The sequence below is a fragment of the Aythya marila genome (genome assembly GCF_965140915.1).
Source record: "Aythya marila genome assembly, chromosome: Z".
Lineage (NCBI taxonomy): Eukaryota > Metazoa > Chordata > Aves > Anseriformes > Anatidae > Aythya > Aythya marila.
The window spans coordinates 25,733,548-25,759,078 of record NC_139080.1 but is presented as its reverse complement, the minus strand read 5'-3'; the positions used below and the strand labels follow the sequence as shown (position 1 = coordinate 25,759,078).

The window sequence follows — 25,531 nt, the reverse complement described above, 5'->3', positions numbered from 1 at the left end:
GCATCCTGTTCCTTGCTGTTTAACTTAGATGTACTTTAACTATCAGCATATTTATGCTAAATATGTAGTTATGGCATAATAACTATGTATTCATCAGGGGCTTAGCAGACCTTGTTCCCTTCTTTGTAGCTGATCCTTTGCAATGTTTCTACCTTGTGCCTCTTTGGTGGAATAAGACCAGCTAGCCACTGACCCTTAGAAACAACTTGTGAACATGTCAGATTAAACAGTTTCCATAACCAGCATATCTGATGATCAAATGATAATTTGCTTTAGTAATTTTGACAGTTAAATACATGGTGTCCATATACTTAAAAAAAAAAAAAAAAAAAAAAGAAAAAAAAAAAAAAACACCAGAAAACATTTTCATTGTTTTGAAGATGTGCGTTATGCTTACTGTCAAGGGTATAATAGCCAAGATACTTAAAGCAAACAAAACATTTATTAAAAGAGCCCTTGAAAGACAGACCTCTACTGTTTATAGAAGCACAGTTAAAGCTTAAATTTAAAAAAGTTAAATACATCAGGCAAAATAAATTTGGGAATGGGGAGAAAAGACAAATGTAAGGTATTATTAACACTGAAAGATCTTATCCTTTGGATGAATGGAGTCTGCTTGGCCATAATTTTGTTTTGTACTGGTGAAGTCTATGACCATGAATTGTCTAAAAAGAAAAACTGGCTAGACAAAACCTCATGTGATCTATTCCCTGGGTCAGTTGTTCAGGATCACTTACTGCCTCCTGCTTAACTTTGAATCTGTTCCTGGGTTGCTCTTTTTCATCTCTGAGAAATGAATTTGAAACTTCAGGTTCAAATTGTTGTCCTGTGATTTTTCCTCCCAGTGCAAAATCAAAATAAAGGAAGACAAAACTTAAGCATTTGGCTTACTGCAGATGTATCTTGTGCAAACTCAAGCAGTATTTTCTGAGTAAAACATAGGAAGTCTTTGCCTACTTTCTGATTATAGCAGTTATTCTTAACACTGAGAAGTAGAAATATACTCAGTTTTCTTGTACAAATTATTTCATGTTCTTCCTTAGAACTGTTTCTATTCTTCTATGTTTCAACTTTTTAGGAAATCCTAAAATACAAGAGCTCTGTTTTTCACTTGCCATCTGTTGATGCAGAGTTTTATGACCCTGTAAACAAAGTGTTGCCTGCTCTATCCCTACTTATAACACTTTTCCAAGTTGCTGTCTTTCCTATGTGCCTCAAATTGGTATGCCTGATCTGAAAAAAGCTGGAAGTTCTTGACTATTTGGGTAGTCTAAGCGATATTTAAGAAGATACTAGCCATCAGCAAGCAAAAATTGAGACATGATCAGGGAAATGTCCTGTTAAGTACACTTCATAATTTTGTCCCAGGGATGAAAGGGAAAAGAGGGAAGTAGGGGTAAATCTTGGACTTTTTGGAAGGTCTTGTTCTCAAATCTAGGTGGAGTCTAGCTAGCATCTATCTTTTTGTGAGGGTGGGCTTTGGGGCAGTCACATGAAGTTTTGTAACTCCTCTTGTGCCTCATCTGTGGTTTTAAAAATAGGTCTTATTCTGGTTCCCCTCCTGCTATTCTATTACAGCCAAACTCTGTTCTTACCACTGTTGCATCTTTTTCAGCATTTGTTTTTGAGAGGGTTAAGAGGCTAGCTATCAGTGTACAACTGACAACAAGCCTTTACCCTGTACTGGTGTGCTTTGCTTTGCCTGAAACAGGCACGGGTCTGGGGCCTTTTTGTGCACTGAACAACAGGAGCAAAAGCGATCAGTATCAATCTAGTTTTCCTCATTTTGTAAATGATAATAAAAATTCTGCAGCAGTTTTGCGTGTTCAGAAAATTGGTGAGTGATGCTTGCAACTTATGTTGTCTTCATATTTTAAGCTTTTTGCAGTAATGAAAAACAGTAACTATATATTTTAATGAGGTCTTAAATTCTAGGCAAGTTCATTCCCCCAGGTCAAACTTCTAGTTTGCAAGGGATGGAGCTTTGCCAATACACCATGCTTGAAAGGAATCATTGTGCAATATCTATACTTTAAAGCCATCCTGTCCCATAACTGCATGCTGTCAGGAGGAGAATGCTACTTTTTTACTTGGAAACAAGAATAATGACATGGAAAACTGATCTCCATCTGTTGATTCTCACTGCCTAGTTTGATGTTCAGATGGGGTCTTAATAGGTGCAAAATTTGTCAAAATAAGCTATCTAGACATGCAGTTCATTGCTCCCTCAGCCTTATACCTTGGTGTAGCCTTTTTTTTTTTTTTTTTTTTGCATGAGGCTTTTTTCATGCAAATCATCCTTGGTACGGGCTGAGTCTCCCAGGAATGAATAGCTTTCGTTCTCTTTCAGAGTTGTACTTCAGCAGTTGTGTTGTGTTGTAAGCTGGGAGAGACTTTTTTTTTTCCTCCTAGCTCTGCGATGGGAACTGCAGCACCAGATCTCGAAACTGTTGCTATGGCACAATTGCACACGGGGTGCTGTGCTCCTTGCTGCTGATGCTGGTTATCCCTGGAAAAGAGAATCCATTTGGCTTCAGTACAGTTGTTCATTATTTTGTGCAGATCACATACTGTTGCTGCTGTGGCAGCAAGATATTCTGGCAAGAAAAAAAAGTAAATGAAGGTGTAAACCATATGTAGGCTTCCTTGTAACAGAGATGCATGCTAGGCTAACTTCTGTGTGCATAACTCCTTTCCCCAGTTTCTGCTGTGGGCAGCTTTTTGTGAGGAATGGTAAAACAAATCTGTTGCTAGTTACCTGGAGTTTATTTTTAGCTATGAAGTTATCCTGAAATGCAAATTCAGAGTCAAATTACACTTGCTTTATGCTCTTTGCAATATTCCAGGGGTTCTTCATATATGTGTGTGTGTGTGTGTCTTGTGGATTATTAGTACCTGTTTCATCTTTTGGTCCTGCTCTGGAGAGTAAAAAGGTGGTTTTACAGACAACTGATTTTTCCAATTGCTGCACTTTAACATTGAACCAAAAGTATCTGGTGTTTCTCCTAAAGCTTTCCTCTGATCCTTAAAGGGTGATTAGATGGCAACCAGATGTTAGTCATTGTTAATCTTCATCCCACAAGTTCCAGACAATAAAACAAAGATTGCCTTTTGTCCTTGAATTTGGAAGCTATTGCAATTCACTTGGTATTTCTGTTTAGCATTTGATGTAGGAACAGTAAGCAGTGTAATACAGACAGTGTGCTGTGCACAGTGAAGAACACAGTGCTGGATGTGGCTTGCATTGCATCCAGGAATCAAATTAACATTTAATGTTTCTAGACTGTGGTCCCATCTGAATCTCCCCATGAGTGCACATGTGCTCAAGTGCACATACCTATCACTGTCTTGCTAGTAAGACATTGCTACAGTTAAGAAAGCAGAGTCTAAATAAATCCCAATGTTTGTGGCCTGGCTATTCTTACCATGAGCGTTAGATAATGAAGGGAGATATTTGGCTTCCCTTTCTCAGAAGAACTTTGGTACCATACTGATCAGTGCTTGAATGACTGGTCTGAGTCAGGGCTGCTTACAGTTAAATGAAGAAGTAATGATGAAACTTTATGGGCATAGCTTTCTACTGGACTTTAGGATTCCTGCCTAGATACTAATAAGATGTTTCAGGTTACTACTGCTTCCATCAGGTTACTTCTGAAGACCTGGAGGTATGTCAGCAATTGTAATAGGAAGTTCTGGATCAAAATGGGTTGGACATGGTTGCTTTAGTTTAGCTGAGTAACCACACTTGGTTAGAGACAGTTGTCAAGCCCCTTTCCATCCAAGATTCATTTCCTTTGATGAAATGGATATGTCAAAGAAGCCCTCTGTGCAAGCACTATTGAGCAGATTAAAATATTAGGAAGGGGATGTTTTGGGGCTTTGATAGGAAGTAAAAATACGTTCTTTTCTGCGTTCCTACAAATGACTCCAAAGCATTATCTTTGGGGTCTAACAAAATAGTTCTTGGTTTAAAACAATTCCTATCTAGAATGCAATTAAATACCATTTTTTACAAATAAAATAATAAATTGAATAAATATAGGTTAAGCATTTAAAAAAAAAAAAAAGCAAGTCTCTTTGTGCTGAGCCTTTTTTTTTTTTTTTTTTTTTTTTTTTTTTTTTTGGAAAGAAGCATTTGCAGGTCTGTGTGCTTGTCACTTGGGAGAGTAGTGACATAGTGACAAGTTTGCTTGTTCTCACTGGTAAATGTGGACAGCTTATAGAAAAATAACACTTAACTTGATAGAGCCAGATGGTCAACTTCAAATGATATATATTGTTTCACATAAAAATGTTAATGTAATAAATCCTGGGCTACAAATTCAGGCTAGAATGTAAAGTTACCTTGAGCTGCACAAGAGCTTAATTGAGAGCAGGGTAAAGCATTTTTGGAAGACTACCGGTACTGTTGTCCTCAGTCCTATGGGAATACCTAGGTTTGTAGAGGAGATGCTAAGAACTAGCATTCATTCAAGTATTCAAATCAGCTAAAACACTGACTTGTAAATATATTCCCTAACTACATACACTGACCTATTAGATGAAGGGTACATACATGTATACAAAATCTTTATGATGCAGGGGTAATGCTGCCCAATAACTGAGTGGCAGCCTTTGTCCTCCATGGAGCTGAGGAGTCTTTATTTGTTGTACTAGTCAAACTGAGCAGCAGCTGAGCAGAGCAACTCAACTCTCCTAAGAGTAATTAGACTAGTCCTTCTTAGTCATTTCTACATTCCACATAAATGCACAGGAAAATGTCTAGATATATATGTATAAAAAAAATAAAATCAATACTGCTTGAATTTCAGTCTGAAGTGGATCTGTTTCAGTGTCTTTGGAAACCACTGAGTAACTTTGAGCCTTATGTCCTAAGGAAGGCTGCTTCTCTTGTGCACCATCTGCACACACCTGTGTGTTCTCAAAGTGCAACTGCTGGAATAAATGACTACACTCTAAAACAGCTGCTTGAATAGTGTCCAATACTGTTAGTGTAAATAAGCCTGAATTACTGCACCTTAAAGCTAAGGCTAACAGTACTCAGAACTGAAACTAACTATAAACTTGCTGCAGTTCTCCATGCTTTAGTTATGCTTGAGTCTAAATGTTGTCTGTAAGCTTTCAGAGTTGATCTTCTGAAGTAGATGGTCTAGAGAGATTATATGTTGGAAAAAAAAAATATATATATCTTTCTTTGGTAAGCTCTGAGAAACTGACTCAAACGGTTTTGAGACTAATTTGTAAATGTTTGCACATCTTTGAATGTGTTGGAGCAAGACATCGAGCTATTGGATCTCTTGCCCAGCCTGTGTAATTGTCAGTTATATTCTATAGCACACTTCTCAACTTCTGATACTGTTTTACATGTAGTTTTTTCATAATGAAGTATGAGATTCCACAAACATTTCATATAATCATAGAATCATAGAATCCCTGAATTGGAAGGGGGACACAAGAATCATCACGTTTAACTCCTGGCTCTGCACAGGACCACCCAAAAATCAGACCACGTGTCTGAGAGCATTGTCTAAATGCTTCTGGAACTCTGGCATCTCTGTGCTATGCCCACTGCCCTGTGGAGCCTGTCCCAGTGCCTGACCCCCCTCTGGGTGAAGAACCTTTCCCTCGCAACCAGCCTGACCCTCCCCTGTCCCAGCTCCATGCTGTTCCCTCGGGTCCTGTCGCTGTCCCCAGAGAGCAGAGCTCAGCGCCTGCCCCTCTGCTCCCCTCGTGAGGGAGCTGCAGGCCACCATGAGGCCTCCCCTCAGCCTGCTCTGTGTCTGCTCTGGGCTGAGCAAACCAAGGGGCCTCAGCTGCTCCTCATACATCTTCCCCTCTCACCATTTTTGTTGCCATTTCCTATCCAGAAGGCAACCTTTTAGATACGGGTCTATTTGCTTTGAGTCTTCATATGATGTTCTGATGGTAGGAGGAAACTGCACTGCATTGAACTTTCTTGATAAATCTTAGTAAAGTACGCAATTAATGTTTGTCTTTGGATTCTGAGAGCCCAATTTACTTGGTCATGATGAGACACCCTTCTCTGAGAATTTCTTCAGAGGAATATGGAATTAAGATACTTGCTTACAAAAGCAGATGAGGAACTGGTCCTAAAAGTAACAATTTCAGATGGAGTCAGACAAAAATTGTTTTTATATGCATTGACAGATGACTTAAAGCATAAAACAGATCTAGCTAGTCCATTATTTTGACTAGAACAGTAGCCTTTGAGAATAAGGATAAACAAAACATACAATACTACCATTTTATTCAGGTGGGAGGTGGGGAGGAAATAAGGGAAAGGGTACCTCTGACTAGGTTTTGCCAACTTCAGGTTTTTATTAACAAATACACCAGTTTCCTCTTGTTGGTTATAATTTACATGTAGGTACAATAGAGGTTGACCCTGATTAGACTCGTTGTACCCAGGTGGTCATTGCTGACTGGAGAAGAGTAGTAATGAGGAAGCTGTTCTTTGAATAAAGACCAAATATGTTTTAATACTACCAGGAGTGATTACTTCATAGTATGGACGAAGTCTTTCCTTCACTCCTTTGCTGAGGATCGTGCTTTCCTCTTGTCTTGAGAGTGTTTTTTTCTACTTTCTTGAGAAATTTGTCTGTTTTAGTTCATCATACAGTTTTAGTGCATTCAGGTGTAGCAGCAGGCCATAGTCTTTTCTACCTTTTAGAAAAGCAGACAGACAAGAGGTCTTGAAACTGTCTGGTTTTGCATTGTGTAACTGTATAAAATGCAGGAACCTGTAGGGTTTGCTGTCATTACAATGACTAATGTTCCAGAAATCCTTGTTTAAGTTTTGGGTAAAAGGCAAACTGTGCATTGGTAAAGGTGTTCTTCCCCTCTGAGAAAACACCATCATTTGAGAGATTTTTTTCAAAAAGTTTTGAAAACATCCTGGAGTAGAACAGCTTAGTGCATGGTACTTCCCTTGTGACCATTTTTTAAAAGAAATATTGTACTGTTAATCTGGCATCCCATGAGTGTACCAGAAACTAAGTGGTGAAACTTGATTTTTTTTGGTAATCAGACATGATACAAAAAAACAAACCATAAAGAATGCCTCTGCTTTCAGTTACTAAAGCAATGTGGAGTTGGCAGCCAGTGGGGGAAGTGTGGCTCATGGTCCTGCTGTGACCTGGCAGCTTTGCACCTCTACAGAGGGACATTGTGGTTGATGCAATAGATTACCATGTGCAAGTTTTCTCTTGTGTATGGCTCTAAAGGCACAGATGATGCAGATCCTGCTATGCTATTCTGTTGTCAGAGGCACAGCTGTTGTGAAGGAGTGAGGTTGAGACTGAACATCATCTCAGTGGCTGGCTCTGGCTGAGTTTGGGTAGGGTGGAGCAGGACAGGGCATAACTGGCTTAGCACCAACTTTGCCCCCATATGCTTCTGCTGAGGACTTCTTGGCCATGTAGGAGATCTGGCACGTGTGTCTGAATTCTGAACTAGCACTGTCTGTCTGGGAGAAATCCATGTGCTTAGTGGCTGGAGCCCAAAGTGCTTCAGCATGCTGTGCTTTTTGCTAGAGATGAAAGAATGTAAACTAGCTGTGGTATCTTTTTGACTAGAGGTCAGAAAGGTGAACTAGCAGATGACTTAAAAGAAAGTATAGAGAGCTGTATAATATTGCAAAATGGGAGCTGCATTTTTAAGTGGTAATTGTGTTGGTTTGTTAATCTTGTGAAGAAAACTTTTATAAAATACAGAAGGTGAATTTAAATAATCACAACTATGACTATTTTAAATAAACTAGTTTTTTTAGTGCCTGGATATAGTAGCTTCTGAAAAGCCTGAGTTTTGCTGTCACGTAAAGGAGATGTATACATGGAGTAAACTCGGTCGCTTAATCTGTCATTTTCAGGTATCCTTATTGTTGGAGAAGGGAGAAGTGGTGGTGGTTGAGTCTGAAGTGGGGGGGATGTCAGAGCAGCAAAACTGCATCTTGTCTTGGCATATGCAATAGCCTTAAATAAGCAGTGATTATTCTTGCTTTGGAATAGCTTTCACCTAAATTTACAAAAAGTAAGCAGTTAAGTCCACCATTTGCATAACATCTAAAGTGACTTATTCAGTGTATAGTTAGCCTTCCTAGTTAATAAGTACTTCACACGGGACCCTGCAATTGCATAAGATTATTTGCTTCTAACAGACCTAGAAAAGGGCTTATGTTAGATATTACCAAAACAACACAACAAAAATGAAAAGGAAAATAACATGATCATACATCCCATCCTTTTATGTATGGACAATGTTTCTAGTGTCTTTGACAGCTGTGGAAAGGCATTTTAATCTTCTTCCCCCATAGTACACTGGCTCTCAAACTGTGTCAGACTTTGAAACAAAGATTGGCTTTACAAACAAGATCCAATTAGTGACTAAGGAGGAAACATTCTTCTCAGGGTGGATAACTGTCTGGATTCAGAGAAGAACTGGAAACATTTCTGTGACAATCAGTAGTATTCCTCAACAGAGACTGTAATGAGAAATTGTTTCCATAGGATTTTGGGTCTCTTTCCATCTATTTCTTAGATTAATTGAAGCATTGGTCGAGGATGAGGCAACTGAAGATTTGTTGTAGTACTTGTGCACAAGGTTGGTGCAATTGCACTTTACAGCTCTGAAAACTCTAAGTTGGCAAATGCAGGTAAAATAACTTGTAGCTTGATGTTTTCTTGCATTTCCGTTATGCATCGAAAATATATAAACCAATAAAGGGAAGCATGTGGTCACGTAGCTCCTGTTTTCTAGCCTGTACAACTGTGTATCTGTCCGTTTGCTTCTCTAGGATATTCCTTTTCTTTGAAGTCAGCACTGAGATTTTTTTTAGCTGCACTTCTGTCCTGAGCAGCAGGACTTGCATGGCCTCTACAGTCCCTGTGAATCACAGAAAATTTTGAATCTCATGTTCTTCTTTAGTGTGTCTCTCTCCTTGTTCTGGAAAGTGACTCACGGGCTAGGCCTGTCATAGTTGCCAAAAGTGATGTAATTTGGATAATGTAATACCCCACATACAAACTAAAGGCTATTTAGAATGAAAGGGAAATAGCTGTGTATCAGATGCATATCTCAATTTTAAAATCAGTATAAATGTGTATGCATTTATTAAATTTTAAATATAGAGAGTGCAAAAGGAGTAAAAGCTTCAGTGCTCCTTGAAATGTGTTTTCAGACAGTAGTAGGATGTCTAACTCTGTTCTGCTTCTGTTATGCCACAGCACTTGTTTGTGCAGCCAAGCTGTGGATCTGACCAGGGCATGCATCTGGTTAAGTGCTAATGTATGTATCTGGTGGTGTTTTTATTAGTTCTCAGCAATTCCTGCTCCCACTCACCCCATGGTCCTCCGGGCATGGGTGTTGCCTAAGAGTGGAGGAAAATGCAGGCAAGAATGAGCAGCAGGGAATGGGATGGGGAAGGGGGAAGCATGTTAACTTCAGTGGCCATCTATACATTAAAGTAACCCTGAAATGATAGTCTTAGCCTCACAAGGGTGGCATGACACAATTTCAGATGCAACTGTCTAAAGTAATGTATGGAAATGGGACGTTGCTTTGAGTTCCCCTTCCCTAATTACTTTTTCCAAAAAGGTGATATTTGTCAATGTCCCTGTCACTGTTTGTGGGCCCTAGGTAAAGAGCTGCCGTTGGGAGTAATTTGCTGTAACTCCTTTGGCAGAAGAGGTCTGCAACCCTGACAGTGTGGTATAGATTGGTGAAATGCTGTTAATTCAGCTTTGAATAGTGCTGGGGACAAAGTCTTGTTGCTTGTAAAATGGCAAAGGCATGAGAGGCCAACAGGTAAGCCTTGGTGGGGAAAATAAATGGTCTAGAAAATCTATTTTGGCATACTCTGTTCCTTTTCTGTTGCTGGCAGATATATAAGCTCACATTCTGTTGCTTTGGGAATGAACGCGGAATTTCATTTGCTACTAACCATCATGCTTTCAGATGGCCTGGAAATATCATATACAGTGTATCCTCAAGATAAATGAACTGAACTGTGTGTTTTATTACTTCATCTCATCACTGTGTTTTGTATTAAAACTAAACAGCAAGTAAAAACTGGCATGTAAACTGACCCACCTGTATTAAGCACAGCACTATGCAAGATAAACTCTACATGTTCAGTCTGTGCACTTCATTTCCCTGTGTGATGTAGCGCTGGCTCTGCCTCTTGGAGCAGCATGCTTTTCTGCTCCTACTGCTCCTGATTATTGTAACCAGAACACAAACAGATGTTCCTGTTAAGTCTGTTAAATACAGTGTTGAGCTTAAATTCATCATAATGCAAACCTCTTTCTGAAAAGAGATCTTTGCTCTTTGACTGCCCCAAGTCCAGATCATATCTAAGATCTGGAACTTAAAATGAGTTAGGTCAGGTCAGATTTGGTTGCCTTCTACTTCTGGAGAAGGATTTCTTGTTTATATGCTCATGACAGGGAAACATCAGAAAAGATTACTCTTCCACAACCAATAATTAAGGAGCATTGGACTTCAAATATTGTTCATCTTCATGTAGCTTCTTCAGAGGTCAGGAACACATTGTTCAAGATACATCCACAGTGCTAAGCTTTAAATAGGTGAAAAATAAAGTAAATCAAATGTGTTGCGCATTAAGCAAGAAAAGCACTGAAGAAATTGATAAAATTTCTGCAGATCTTAAATAGATTGTAATGCATTCCTCCATTGAAAATCACTTGTTTCAAGCCCTCCCTTGACCTACGTCTACCCTACTTCAATATTTCTTGATGTATTGTCAGTAGACCATATTTTATTATACTAAAATATACAGTAAAACTGTTACTATTTAAAGTTGTTGATGAAGATCTCCCAGTATAGAAGGAAAAGTAAACCAACTCTCAATCACTGGAACCTCTGTGGGATCAGCTGTTGCTGTTGCTTTCCTATGACTTGTATACTCTCTTCTATCAAAACTGTGGCAATGCAAATGCACACACATTGTACAGAGCTGAAACAATTCTAACTCTGTTAGACTGGAGTTTCACTGTTGGAAGATTTGTGGATCCAAAGCAAGATGACTGAGGGGTTGCTAGGTAACCTTATACATGTATTTGTAAAAGTGCATACTTTTTAAAAAAAAAAATTTACTACAATAACAGATTTATTGTAAGATTCCTGGTAGAACAGCAAGAATCAAAAATTACGTGAAGAACTTGAGCTTTCTTAAAAAGTGCAAGACGAAGACAGTGTTGATTGCTGAAAACTTGGGGAAAAAAGTAGGATTAAGACTTGTCATACACATTTTTTTTTGATAGACTTTTTTTTTTGTCAGGGGACTGAGAAACTGGAAAAAAGACTTCCTTAAGCCAAAGAACTACAATTCCCTACAGATTGCCTCTGCATTACCATTCCTTTTCTGCTATTTAGATGACACAGCAGTACAATATGTAAGAATTAAAAAAAAAAGAAAAAAAAGCAATGTCTAAGTTCTGGGATCTGAATGGAGGTAACTGTCAATATAAAGACTGTTTCAGTTTTGTGGAGTTTTATTAGAAAATGATGGTGAACAAAGTAAAGACAGATGTGTGGATATTGCTATATGGCAATTATTTTCAATATGTGCTGCTGCTCTGTAAGCAAGTAAACATTTTCATTTTATTTTTTTTTAAAGTGCATGTGAAGCTTGTTTGATTAGGAGCTTTGTGGAAATGGTACATAAACTTGCATATAAAGAAAGTCTAATTATTCATAACACTCAACATAGAGATTGGGAGCTGATTATTTGCCAGTAAACAGTGACAATATTAGTATACATATCTGCTGATATTAGTTTAGAAATATAATAGATGAAAACTTTTTGGAAAAATGTTTAATTTCCATCTAAATAAAATTATATATTTTTTCCCTAGATCTTTCGTGACTGCTTATTGCTCAATGCCATTGATATTTCTCTGCTCACAAGCAATTACTTCAACACAAGACATGATGTGCTTGTAGTACAGTGTCATAGTGTCAGGAAAGTGTTTTTTTTCAAAGCTGGCCAGAATGGAGCAAATACAGTGTTTATATAAAGTAAGCTCTGTCAAAGGAGTGTACTATAATTCAAGAATAACATATATATTTATAAATGAAGAATTAAGTTACTCAGGGTTTTACTAACAAGCTGCTTGTATCTTAAGACTACATCTGCCACCAGAGTGTTATTGAAAAGAACAGCTTGTCTTTCATTTAACATATTTGCAATAGAATCAACCTACAAAGGAAAAAAAAAATCTTATTTCTGAAGGATAAATGCTTTCACTCTTTCCCTAGCCAGCCATCCTGAACACAAAGCACTTTTGTGCAGATATCTAGAAAAGAATAATTTCCAGCTCTTTGTCCAAGCAAGGGGGATATCTTTGAGTTGGGACAGGACATTATGCTGTGTGTATGCTGGACACATTCTGCTATTTTTCAGTAGAGCTAAGAGAACTAAGGACTAAATACTTGGAGCAATGAATTGATGGACAAAAGGATTAGTCTGGGATTTCTTTTGATATTAGGTCTACTATCTCCTACTGCACAGAAACATCATTTACACTTGTTGAATAATAATGTAAGCTGTGACAGTGTTAGTAGAAAAACAGTTATTGTTAATTACTTCAGTTTCCTGTAGCTATTAAGTGAGTTTACCCAACATGCTGCTCAGGTATCATATCTAATATAGCCTACTTACTTCCCATCCCTGTTCAGCACTTCAGGTTGGATGCATGTTTTTTCTTACTTTCATACACTTCTACTTCTCCTATGGTAAACTCTCACCTTAACATGCTTGCAGACTGTCTGCTTCTCACAGAAGTGCCCAGCAGTGGTATAGGCCGAACAAATGCACTCTATATATATATGTAATATATATACTCTGTATCTATTTGAGTTACTGAGTCGACAAAATTTGAAGTTTGCTCAGTTGAGTGCCCTTTGCCCAAGCTCTTGCTCTGCTTTACAACCGTGCCTTCATATAGTTGTCTTGTACATTGATATTAGCATTCCTCTAATATCCATATGTGTGCATTTGTATATACCTTTGCAACAGATAGTGAATTTTCAGCTTACCTTAAAGCATTCGGGTACTACTGCTTTTAGTTTCTTATCTATAAACAGTTATCAGTTCCCTTCACAGAAAGGCTGGTTCTGACACTTCTGTAACAGCTGAAATGTGTTGTTTTGTTTTGTTTGTTTGTTTGTTTGTTTTGTTTTCCTTCAAATGCAGCTTTTTAGTTTGTTACTTCATAGCGTTGGTGGGTTTTAATCTATGCCTGTTTGTTGTTGAGCTGGGGCTGCAACGTAGAATACCTGCAGGTGTATTCTGAATACATGCTCTGAAATTCAAGGGACTGATGTTTGATGCTCTAGGACAAACCTGCAGTCCTCTGGTACCAAGCATTGAAAGTAGTGGAAAGCTTAATCATAAGCTTGGGTTCTGTTGCAAAAATTTGGTTTCCTTAAGAACTTAAGAGAGCAAGAATGGCAAAAGGACTACTTTTACTGTGCAGAGATGCAACTTTTACTACATTCACTTTGTTTTGTCGCAAAAACAGCTTCATTCCTGAAATAGCCTGAGTGTAGAACTTGTGTTTGAAATTAGGAGCAACTGGGCTGCTAAGTTTCTTTGAATTTGTGTTTTGGCTTTACTGAGGAGAACAAAAAGAGTGTGAAGATGTTGCCTTGATTATGTTGCATCTTCATATGGAAAATTGAAGTAAAATATGCTGCTTAAAGGATTTGGCTGGGTATCAAAGGAAGTGTGCAAAAGTTCTGTGAGACATACTTTTTAAATCTTAGATGAAGGTAAATATCTACGGATGCAGGCATTCTGTCAGAATTATTCCTTAGTTAGAAGTTGTGTCTGTTAGTGTAATTGTGCACGTACTCCGAGGCTCTTTTTTATCTCTTCCTTCTTTTTCATAAGATTTTCTTAACCAATTTTAGATTTAATGTATTAGTAAATTCTACAGTGAACACAGGCAAATCCCCCCCCAATCATCATAGAATGGCTTGGGTTGGAAGGGACCTTTAAAGATCATCTAACTCCTACCTGCCTGCCATAGACAGCCACCCACTAGATCACGTTGGGCAAGGCACCGTCCAGCCTGGACTTGGACACTTCCAGGGAGATGTTCAAGCTCTTCCAGTGCATACTTGTCAAGTTGATCTGATTTTATGGATCTAGTGCATTTTTCTTACAGTTGTATAACCTTTCTTTTGTCAGGGCACTGCTTTGTGTTTGTTGCCCAGGCTAAGGGACAGCTCTCCACACTCCACTTCAGACCTGTGGCAAGAGAAGCCACTATGCTTTTTCTTCCTTGTTATATATCTTACTATCCTGACATCTGTCCTGCTGTTCCCCTTATCTACTAGCTCCTGCGGTTGGCTCTTCCTGCCCCTTTCTCTTGACAGGAACTGTGTGGCATGGTGACAGTTGTGCTCCTCTTCCTCTTGCATGCAGTGTTTGTTTCTCCAGTGCTGGTGGATGGGCAGTGTCTTTATATGCCCCACTGCCATATAGCCTTCGACCCTATAGGCCAGTCAATGCATTATTTGTATTGATCTTTCATGTTGCCAACTAAGCTTTCAGCATGTTCCAGGAAAGGCTTTCATGCAAAATAGTAGCATTTCTTTTGACCTCTTTTACAGGAGTACTTGCACTACACATGATGATTGGGCTCTGCAGGCTGCAACAACAAGTAGCTCAAAATACACAATCTCCTCAAAAAATAAAAAATAAATACAAAAACATGCACTACAAATGACAAGGGCAAGTCGGAATCCAGTTTTAGGGTTGTGTGGCTTCTGGTTGTAACTGCAGCAACACCTTCCCAGCCTCTGTGACAACACTGTTACAGATGCTGTGCTCTCTTGGGATAAGAGATGAGGAGGAAACTCTCATATCAAAATAGCAACATAAGGCACTTAAGTCTCTGTGTAGAGCTGAGAGTTAACAAGCTGTGATGGTTTGCTGATTAACTTGATCAAAGTATCTAGGTCATGAATAGGCTTGGCAGTGAAGCAAATTGACTTAAAATATTTCTGTTTCAAGTTCATGTTTTTTCCACCTGTGTTAAATTGTTTGCTGGTTGAGGATCAGAAACCCTGAGTTAACAAGCATTATTCCAGCACAGTATTTAAATGTTTTTCTCTTGTCCTTTTAAATTTATTTTTTGAACACAAATGTAATATCTTTGAAGGAGTCTCAGAATAAGAGTAATGTCTAACCTTTCTAATGTGATAATGTGAAATTGTGTGTTAGCTGTTTATGCCTTTTTAAGGTGGAGTAACTGTTCTGTAGAAATAACAAAGTGAGGCTTACTAGCTTAAAAATGAGTTCCCAATGAAGGGGACTGATCATGATGCCAGGGCATTAGTCCTGCATTGCACTTCAATTTCAAAATAAAAATGTCATTACTTCCATTTTCTAACATGGATGTTTTTAGGTGAATTCCTATACTTAAAAGTACTTGGAGATGCTGAGCGAGGTGGTACAGGAGTATTTCCAAACAGGATATGCTGTACTAGTTGAAACAGCTTGTACCAGCTTTGTTTCCATTTAACTTTGCTGCAGTTCTTGCTTTGCAAAGAAATGATTTCTTTACAAACTGCTGAGCAAATTGTTCTCCACGGTTCATGCACCTAAAGGTACACAGAGGGTTCAAGCAAACTGAAAAGTCTCTGGAAATCTGCTTGTAGTAATATATGTAGTATAGTACATATGGAATATGCTCCATGGCTATGTCCTGTAAGTAGTTGACAAGGTTTAGAGAATATTTCCAAGTTTTTATTCTGATTTTACGTTTCTTTCATTTTTATTTCCTCTTCATGCATGAGCAAGGAAACAAAGGCTTTTTTTAAAATAAACTTTTCTGTGAATATAGCATCTGCTCTGCCAGGCAGTCCTATTGATACCAAAACTCATGTTTCAGTTGGATGACCAGTGCATATAGCATTCTCATAGGGATTGAGCAGCTACTATCTGTCACACTGTTGACCTGGGACCTCACTGATGAGGAGTTACTTGTCTTTTTACTTTTCTGCTGTTTGTTGAAATGATGACACAATGTCCAGAAGCACTCGTGGGTTGCCCTGAGCAAACGGCCACAGTGGGAGCAGTGTTACAGGGTAGCTGGGGATGCTGATCACTGGTTTGCCCATTCAAATTATTGAAAATCACTTTCTGGCAGGATAGAGGAAGTTTTTTCTGCACTGTTATGTTAAATCATGTGTCAGGAGGGTTTTTGGTTGGTGCTCATTGCTTTAAGCCAGACTTGATACCCCATTAACCTGTTTTTGAATCAAGTGGTGTCGGAACTGCTCATTTTTTCCAGTGCGTAATATCTTGTCTGGTGACTGGCAGGCTCATGGTTGATTAAGTGTTTCTGGAACCTCTCCTGCTGTCTTAAGTAACTTCAATGCTGGACTTCGATGGTAGATTTTTATCACCTAGTGATAAAAAATAAAAAAAAGTGATTGATAGGGATTTTGTACTCTTTCTTCTTGGAGACAAGATAGTCTTGTGCATGTAAATGTTAGAAACAGTGATCTCAAAGCCCTTAAACGGAAGTGTTGTCACCAAACAGTGCGCTTTATATTGACTGTGTGAGATGCTATTAATTGTGCTGTTAAACTTTTTTTACAATGCTGAACACTACCAGTTTCTTTTTGTCTAGCCTAGCAGTTAAATTGCAGTTCGCTTTCAGACTCTTTTATTGGTATCTGTCCACTAATTTTTCAGTTTTCACGTGCATATTGTTAAATACTTATTTGTTCTTGATGGCAAATACTGTTTGGAAAGACATGTTTGAAATGCCTGCAAGTGTTTTATGCTTTTTAGTTATGTCCTCAATGACTTGATTTGCACTGGCAAAATTGTAGCCAGTTCTTCACCAAGAGCTTATACTTACATATTGTATAGGAATTCCATATCTTACCCTTAGTCTAAATCAGTATTAAGTAGCTGCCTCAGACCTCTGTAGAAAACACTATCCAGTTTTTAAACTGGAATAATGGGATGGTCCTGAAATATCCAAACTTTTGTACTACAATTCTAAGCTTATAATCTGATAATAAATGTCAGGCTGAAGATCACTTGCAAATTTTTTTGGTGATTGTCTTTCAGCAGCTGAAAAGAAGTAACTGAATACAGTCAGTATATCAGTATAAAGAAGACCATGAATATCTTGTTTTTCTCACTTCTTTATACATTATTAAATGTTATATATACATTAAATGTTGCTGCCTACATTCTTCTCATTTACTGCAGGTCTAACTTGTATGTATATACTTCACAAATTTTACAGACATACCATAAAGTAGGTAGATGAGGACTGTCTTTCTAATCAAAGGAAGTGGGAGTGATGGAGAAGAGCATTGGTTACACAAGCATGGGAAAAAGAAAATAGAATAAATTAATTGTAGGTAGTAATTAATTGCTGTGTGTGGAGTTGCTTACCTAAATGTGTTGGTTTCAACTTTGTTCCTGTCTTGTGTTTCTCTTTGACATGAGACAAAGTTTAAACTTTGCAAACTCTTGTTATTGCTGTTTTGCAGTGTTTACATAACACTAAGTACTCTTAACAATAGTTGAGCTTTTCAGAAGCTGGCTCTTTCAGTCTTTTCACTTCTTTAACATCTTGTTCTCTCATCCGTGTCTCTTAATTCTTACTTGGCTGCTGTCCTGCACCTTTCTTTAGAAGTCATAGCTGCATGTCTAGTAGCTGAACTTCTTGGGTCCTTTTTATGGTCTTTGTCCCTGTGTACTTGGGAAAGCAACTAGTAACAGAAGTAGGATTTGTCAGATGCTAGACAGTACAAATACAGCTATCAGAATTAGATCCAGTGGACTTGAACTTGTCAAGTGGTCAGAACAGCACCCTGGACCTTGCCATGTCTGAGGTCTTGCTGTGCCTTAGGTCTGCTGCGTGGCTCCACGCACGCTCTTTAATTTGCAACACTGAGAGGGGTTCTGCTCACCCAGCTGCATCAGTCATTGAGTAGACATGTAGATCTGAAGGTAGAGCTGTGCATTTGTGTTCCTAGTCTTGATTTACTGTCTTGTTTTTAAACACACGTACAACATATGTGCTTGTCATGCTGAACCTATAGTGTAGCTACTTCCCTGGTTTACTTTTCTATCCTAGAAGTGTGTTGATCATGAATATGGCTGCAATGTTATGTCTGGCTGCTTACCTGGAAATAAAGGTCATAGCACATCCTTCTGGATAGCTGAGGGCTAATATCTGCATGGAAGGCATATCAGATCTCAATGCAAAAATGGCTGCCATTTTGGTGTTCCTGTAGCTGCCATCCCGTTTATGGTTAAGGATGACATCTGCTAGATACAGCATATCTGCTGATGCACAGGAGCTCTATAGAATGGGAACAAGATACTAGAGCCCTGATGGGTAGGTTTACTTTAGCCTGACTAGTAGCTTCATCAAAGTCAATCTTGTGCAGGATGCTTTATAGAGAATACTGCTGTTTTTCTATGCATTCAGATACTAATTACTGCTGTGGCAGGGCACAGATATTGGGTAAAGACTTAATGTAGCTGTGATTTAAGATTACAAGGGCTCTTAAATGATGTACATGTGAGGATTATATGAAGGATCCATTATTGGTTACTTCACTGTAACATATTCATGGCTTGCCAACAGAACGTATCTTCAGCTGCAAATCAAGATTATACTACTTATCCCCTCAAAAGGGTTGCTTGAGTGACTGCCAGGTTATACCAGAGTAGAAACCTTTAAGTTGATAAAAATGAAATAACGTGCTGTTTTTTGTCTTTTTTTTTGAGTTTGTGCATTAAACTATACTACCATACTACACCCTTAGTCAATGGTTGAGATGGGGGGGAGAAGGGGAACAGACAAAACACCCAAACCAACAGAACTCTCTAGTAGCATATAACAAGATAGTACAGTAAGCAAGTCTAAACTATGATCTTGGGGTCTGTGACCAGTGTTTTTCTTTAAGCAAACACCATGTTTTAGAGAAGTGACTTTTTTCAATAATTCCACACCAACGAACACTACACTGTAAAAATGGTTTTATTGCTGTGCCAGCTTCTGTTTGTCAAATCAGAGTCTATGTAGATGGGTAAAACATTAAGTTTAGATAAATTCATATGTTAAATTTGGTCTTTGGTCTCCCTCCATTTCAGATAAAAAGCACTACTTGATTTGTAGGGTTAGGTGGGGACCCTTTGTGTTTTCATGTGGGACTTGCTTTGGAGCTTATGTCTGTGCTACCTGAAATTTCATTAAAATGGCTTGAGTCTGTCATTTGCCTGAAATAATGCTTTCTAGGGGCCACTGAGCAAACAGTGCTGAACACAAGAAAGACTTGTTTCTGCTGCTGTAGTCTCTGCTGCCTGTTACAGAGATCACTTTTAAAAGAGCAGGGCTAGACTCTGAAGCCAGATGTTATGCAGTTATGTTAACTTGTATGCCTGTTACAGGGTCCCTAGAAGACCAATATGTTTCATCATTTTCCTCTTCTCTTGTAAATTAAAAAACAGTTCTAATTGTGAATTGGGACATTTTGCCCCACACCTTCACCCAGGTATTTTTTTTCCCTGAGACATTTGAACATCAGCTTAAGATTTTCACCTCATTTGGTAAGGCAACCTGTTCAGTTTTGTTTTCCCTGTGAAGAAAGAGTTGGTGTTTCTTATGGAGAAATACCTCAGATGGCTGTTGTCAACTTTTTCCCCAATCTCTTCCATCACTGCTACAAGCACCTGGCAGCCTGGAGCCAGGCCAGGAGCTGGGCAGTAAGACAAGGTGTCCATGTGATCAGACTGGGCTTTGTTAGTGTTGGCTCTGCTCAGCCTGTTATCTCACAGAGCAGTTGTTGAGTTTGTGGCTGATACGTGGTGCTAAATCTTAAGTCAGTGCAAACAGAAGAGGCAGCAAAACAAAGCCTGTTCAGGTTGCGAAGGTCGGGGGCTGTCATGAAATGCAGGCATGCGCGCTGCTGTTGCTTGTTGGGATGTAGACTGCTTGCTGGAGAATCACTAGCATTTTTAATACCTTAGAAGTGCTGAGTAAACAGGACTTGGCTGCTGCCAGGTGCCCAGTAGCTTGTGCCACCTGTGAGGCCATGCTGATGCTCCACAGGCTCTAGTGCAGGTTTCCTGAGCAGCAGGTTGCCTTGTGGACTTTAATCACCGATTAACCCACATAGGGGACCTGTGGAGTAAACCAGATTAAAATAACAAATAGTATCTGCACTGCCATCTTGTGAAACATAATTTTATAACACCTTCAAGATTATTTTGTAAATATGGTGATGTTTCCATAGCAGCAGAAATCTTGTGTGGAAAAATGTTGCTGAAATTATTTATGGCTACTTTAGTGTGCTGAACAAGGTGGGCAGGTTGTCATTGCTTCTTGTTTCTACTCACCTGAATTGAATGACCTGCATCAGAAGGGCCTTGATCAGGGAAATGAATATTGCAACAACCCTCTTGTAGGTCTGCAAAACTCAACAGCAACAAAATCAACAAAGCACAGCAATGCACTGTGAGATCCATACTATTTTAATACTTATGCATGACAAATTAATAACTTCGTCATCGCTTTCAGTGTAGCTCTTATGGAAAGTCAGTATCCTCTCTGGTAAAATCATGCATGACTTAATCATTTAAATAAACTGAGATGCTGCTAAATCAAGACAGTAGCTAGAAGGACAGGTGCACAACTTTGAGTTTGTACAGAGTTGTAGAAGGGTTAAAAAAAAAAAAGTGCACTACTTGAAACTAAAAATATCTTGTTAAAGGATTTGATGCTCATTTTACTTGTAATAAAGTTCTGAGATCTTGTGTGAGTTACAGCATCCTCTGTGATGCTTTCTTCATGTTATTTCTTGTATGTATTATAAGAAGTGTGGTGACTACTGAACTGCATCATGGTTTTCTTCTCTGCACTGCTCCAGTAAACCACCACCACAAATGCTGTCGTCTTTGTCACCAAGTATATTTTCAGTATATTTTTCAGATAAAACTTGAGACTCAGTGGAGATTGTTGCTGCATTATGAATCTATAGCAGATTTAGCAGACCATGTTTCAAGGGTGTCTTGCTACAGCAGTAAGTCAACACAGGCTGTTGCTGAAAAAGCTTCTCTCAGCTGTCTGTTCTCACTCCTTTGCACAGGCTTTATGTGGAGCCTACAAGCTTGTGCAGTTATTTGATAAAAACCCATACTTCTTGTTGTTATGGTATTCAGATTATCTGTACTGATTTTCATGGAATTGCTGGGAGTTCTGTATGCTTTTGTTCTGGAAACAGTATGTGGCTATTTGTGAAACAATTTTTGTCTGAGACTTCTAGTTTAGGAGATGTATCACACTGAAGCTTGCTGCCTAATGAGAACAAATTCCAAAGTTAACATACATTCTTTCCTTATAAACAAACCAGTGCCACCACTACCCTGCGTAGCCAAGAAATACACCTAGCTCCTCTGCTGCTCTCAGCCTCCTTTTTAAACAGTACCTACATGACTGCTAGTAGGAAAAATAAATCCTTTTTTTACATTAAAGAGCAAAAGCAAACAGAGTAAAGAGCTTAGATTTCTTAATAAATCTTTAGATTTTGAAACTGGAGGCATAAAAATGTAGAACGTGAAATGTTCTAGTTTCAATGGTTCAAACTACTCTTCATTTCTAAATATCTTCCAAAAAAAAAAAAAATCCTTATTTTAAATAAGTGTCTGAAGTGGTAGGGTCTTTTTAAAATTGGAACTTAAGTTTTTGCCTTGGGATTGGTTGTTACTTTTTGTTCTCTTCTAGTAACACATTTTTTTCAGTCTTTGTTGGGAATGAGATGTCTGAGTAACATCTAGGTGAGAACTTTAGTTTCCCCTCAATATGCATCTGCAAAAACAGATTGAAAGGCTGTGGTTGTGAGCCAGGGAGGTAGTTAATGTGTGGTAACTTGTCGTTACCTTGTATTCACTATGACTTTTTTTTATAGTAGCATCCAGTGTTTTGAGGTTCTCTCTGGAGCCTTGTCTCTTGCTCCCGGGGAGGTACAGACCTGGTATCCTTGGATCCCCATCTTGCAGCACAATTCCAAGAGGTCTGGGCAATGCAAGTAAAAATTCTGCTGCTATATCCAACAAGTGCCAAATGTGATGGACTTTTGGCAGGTTGTACAATGTATTCTGTTTTCTCTGCTGAACATTAGCTTAAGCATTTCCAGTCCCTCAGCCAGCAGCGTGTTTTGCTGACCACACAGCCTGTCAGTGGCAACTTCATAACTGGTGATGTTCACAGTACAGCACTGGTGCTTTGAGTTCCCTTGACTCTTGTCTTGAATGAGATTCATTTTTTTTTCTTTTAAGCTGCAAGTCTGATCTCATTATACTGCTGCTGTTTTGCATGCTTGAATCTGGAGACTGGAGTCTCTGGGTGAGCAGTGTGCTGTTTACTGCTCATAGGTCTGGCACAGAAGTAACCATTGTTATTTTGCCAGAAATTCACTGCTGAACTTCTCTGCCTCAGATTGCCAAAAGTTAAAACAGAATGGAGCAGAGCAAATGAAAACTGTACCTACTGGACCTCAGTACTCACTGCTGCCAGTACCTACAATGCTATAAATTAGAATTACTGTTTTGGAGGCTTATTTCCCTTGATTAACTTTTTTTTTTTTTTTTCCCCACTTATTTACATTTCTTAAGGCTAATATTCTCTGCTGACAACTACTGGAGTAAAATGAAAATAAAAGCTGATTAGTTTTGCTTACCAGTGTATTTATGTATACTGATTTATGATCCAAAGTATCTTTTCTCAGGAAAACACCTGTTTATATATTGGAATCAAAATGGTAAGGTTAAAACTGGCATTAGTAGCTCTGCAGGAAAGTTTAAATGATAACTAATTTTGGGGGATGCTACCCCAGGACTTCAGGTCTACATTCCAGCCTGCATCCTGACATTTTCTTTTGTTTCTCCACCATGGATTGGTGTTTGGGTTTAGCTATAATTAGTGATCAAGTCAACCATTTTTTCGTGGCATATATCTGACAGTATGTTAAAGTTGTTTAAAACACAGTACTAGCTATGGGGAGTGCATTGTAGAAAAATAAAATGGTAGAAATGCATGTATGCATTTGATAGTTATACTAGTATTATGCCACAAACTTCATACTGAAAATTCATAATGAAGAAAAGCACCTTGTATAATGTTGATTATAGATCCTTCTTATATAGCCTATTTATTTCTTATTTGTTCGTGGGGAACAGCTCCTGTGACAGACTTAAGTCTAATGCTGATGCTGCAGTACTACATGTTCAGGAAAACAGTGGGTGAGCCAAAGGCAATGGTGGTGTTTTTTTTCAGTCCAAAGAAAAAATAAATGCCCCAGAGATACCTATTAATCCTTACTGTCAGGTAGATATTCTGTGTGACTTAAAAACAGAAGTAGAAAGAATTTGTTTTTCTATTCCAGTCTACTCTTTCTGTCAGTACCACACTGTATCATAACTTTCATAAACTTGCCAAACTGCATCTTAAAAAGCAGAACCTCACAACCTTACAATTAATGCTTTGTTCTGTTGAGAACCACAACTGCTTTTTAAGTAAACTGGAGCAAAAGGAACAAAACTATTGCAAATGCAAGAAATGGGGCGTGCAAATGTGCTGCAGATGTGTCAATACATAACAGATAACAGGAGAGTAACAGTTGAGCATCTGTGAGTAGCATAACAAAGGCTTAACAGGTTGGTTGTATATTTGCAGGACTTCACAGTAGTTCTTGTAGTAGGTATGTTCTGCAGCTTCCAAATATTAATAAAACTTGTCTTACATGTAACACAGCCATAGCTGTATTCTCTGCTGTGGCAATTGATTCACAAAAGCTGTAGGTTAGTTCCCCTATTGATGACCTGTGAGAGCATTTTTCTGGAATGAATGTCACTTACAGCTAAAAAATCTTTAAGTGGAAATAAATTCTTCATATACATTTTTCAGCTCTGCTCTATTTATCTTTTTCTACTTTTTCTTTATTTCACTGAGCTACTAATGTTCTCCTTCTGAAAAGACTGCTCGTGTACTTATCTGTAGTTGGTGGATTGACAACTTTACTTTTCTTACTTTTTTTGCTGTTTTCTTTGCTTCCTCATACAGTTTCCTGTTCTTCTGTGTTGCATTCACCCACTGAATCACGGAGAGCAGTATCACTGTCCAGAACAGGGTGGTTCCAGGTTAATTTAGGAGCTTGTCAACACGCAGGAAACAAATTCAAATCCATTTTTGTTGAATAACAGAAGGTTTTTAAGTGGAGAAGCAGCTTTCACCTCAGATTAGCACCTTGTTTAGAGTTTGCGGAATAACTCTATTTCATAAGGACACTTCATAGCCCAGACCAAAACCACCCAAATGCATCCTTTCCTCTAATTCAACAACAGTGGTGGGTTATGTCTTGACAAGAACATTGCATTGGATTCTTTACACTTCAAAATGTCAATGTGCTGAACTCTGCTGTAGGGTTATACAGCTTGTTTTTGTCTCACTGGAGGTGGTTCATTGTGTAACAGGATCAGCTTCAGCTCATGGTGACTTACCTCCCTTTCATTACTCAGCATGCTCTTCCTGCTGCCTGGATCACTCTACCAGAAGACATGTTTTAGGAAGTAAAACCTGCAGGGAAAAAAAAAAAAAGATAACTGACTCAGACAAAACCCACAGTTGCTACAAACAAGAGTATATATTCTTTGCTTTTTCTTCCTTGCCCTGTTTTGAAGACAAATGTTATGACACTTTGCCTTATTGTATTTATTTATTCTATCAAATGTCATTAATAAGATAACTTTTCCAATCCTCAGCATGGACCCATAGCACATGTCTCTGCTCCATTCTGCTTTGTATGCTCATCTGACACTATTTCTTACCAGAGCAGCTTTTATACTGCAAACTATAGTTCCCCTAGTGACACTTGCTCCGTGCAGCTTTCCGTGATATAGTCCAAGATTTATGACTGGTGGTTTCCTGAAGAGCTATTTGGGTAGTCTGTACTTCACTGAAACAACTTTCATATGTCTTGTAACAAATCCAAAAGTGTAATGGAATAGGTCATTTGTCTTGAGTCTTAACATGAAACAAAATGATGTAGTAGGCTTTTTTCTTCTCTGTAGTGAGGAAAATTTGGCTTATTTTCAACCTGGATTCCAGCTTTCTGGTTTCTGAACTCACCCCTGTGGAGGTGATGCTAGATTTGTAATGTCTCACACAGCATACAGCAAACCTGCTTTAGTTACAGTAAGGTGAACTAATGTCTTCAGTTTTGTTCTTTCACAAATGAAATGATACTAATATCTTTTTATCAAAAGCAGAGATCGCCTAAGCAATAAAATAAAGTATATATTGGGAAAGTACAAAACAGATTTATAACTATCATAATGTTATTTTGCTGCTAGAAATAAGAATAAGATTACAGGGCCAAAACACTTAGACCACCAAAGTAACGAGCTTCTGATGCAGTGAACAGGATAGTAATCATTTTCAGGAGTAGT

General features: G+C 38.4%; 1 protein-coding gene across 6 annotated transcripts in view; it reads left to right on the top strand.

Annotated features, from left to right (window-relative positions):
• The window catches only part of IQGAP2 (IQ motif containing GTPase activating protein 2), a 124,799-nt gene that overhangs the window by 36,882 nt on the left and 62,386 nt on the right, over positions 1-25,531 (top strand). The window lies entirely within an intron of this gene.